This window comes from Propithecus coquereli, unplaced genomic scaffold (genome assembly GCF_000956105.1).
Source record: "Propithecus coquereli isolate 6110/MARCELLA unplaced genomic scaffold, Pcoq_1.0 Scaffold5656, whole genome shotgun sequence".
In the NCBI taxonomy this organism is placed as follows: domain Eukaryota; kingdom Metazoa; phylum Chordata; class Mammalia; order Primates; family Indriidae; genus Propithecus; species Propithecus coquereli.
Genome location: NW_012151570.1, coordinates 22,871 through 23,425, shown reverse-complemented (window position 1 = coordinate 23,425; position 555 = coordinate 22,871). Strand labels below are relative to the sequence as shown.

At 43.2% G+C, this 555-nt stretch overlaps 1 pseudogene; it reads right to left on the bottom strand.

The window, feature by feature from the left end:
• Nucleotides 1-7: 7 nt before the first annotated feature.
• On the bottom strand, nucleotides 8-300 carry LOC105821222 (annotated as a pseudogene).
• Nucleotides 301-555: the final 255 nt, after the last annotated feature.

Here is a 555-nt window from a genome sequence, read left to right as displayed (position 1 = left end):
CCAAAGTAGACGGCGCTTATGCAAGTGTACAGGGATGTTCCACGTGCCCATCTAACACAGTTGCTGAGATCTACAGGCAGACTGACGGTCCCTCTCGTGCACTCCAAGTGAGGCTGGTTAGTGATGACCACGAGCAGGTGCGGGAGCTTTCAAAGCTTTACTTCTTTTATCTGCACTCCTGATTTTATAAACAATGAAGCTCATCAAGCCCATTCCGATCCAGATCTCCTGGTAAACTTGGGTATAGTAGGATTTCATCCCCATGAAATCCCACACATTTTTAATAATGCTTTGAAGCATCTCGGAGCCAGACCAACGGCTCGGGCGGTAGCACAGACCCACGGCCAACGTCCGGAAAGGTCCTCATGTACATTGTTTTGAAATATGTATACATTGTGAAAAAGCTAAATGGAGCTAATTAACTTATAGATTACCTCACATACTTATCATTTTTGTGATCAGAACACTTAAAGTCTATTCTCTTAGTAATTTTCCACAATACAATGCATTATTAACTATCGTCACCATGTTGTATAATACTGTGGTCCCCAACCC